This window comes from Fragaria vesca, linkage group LG6, assembly GCF_000184155.1.
Source record: "Fragaria vesca subsp. vesca linkage group LG6, FraVesHawaii_1.0, whole genome shotgun sequence".
Lineage (NCBI taxonomy): Eukaryota > Viridiplantae > Streptophyta > Magnoliopsida > Rosales > Rosaceae > Fragaria > Fragaria vesca.
In genome coordinates, this window is record NC_020496.1 from 36,482,204 (window position 1) to 36,482,615 (window position 412).

A 412-nucleotide genomic window follows, 5' to 3' on the forward strand; every position below is an offset into this window, starting at 1 on the left:
AACAACAACAAAAAGAACTACATCAAATATGAACCTAAACCGAATCCAAAAAAAAGAAATGAAAAAGCATTGGTAACACTAGTACTAGAAAATCAAGATTCAATTTTTGCAGGGATAGAGATCAAGATCCCACTAAGTACATTTTTGGTATACAATTAAGCTAGTTGACCAATCTTTTACCTCAAAATTAACACATCAAAATTTGCAGCTTTCTAGTTAAGTTATACAAGTTCTTCCAATACTATAAATCTTCAGGCTCCAATTATCAAGACTAAAATTTAAAATCTAAATCATAAACAATGCTATAACTCCTCAAACTCCAATTCTCAAGACTAAAACATAAAAACCAAATCATAAACATGTTTACACCAAATGGGTATTGGAAATTTGAACTGAAACCAAAGTTTACAAG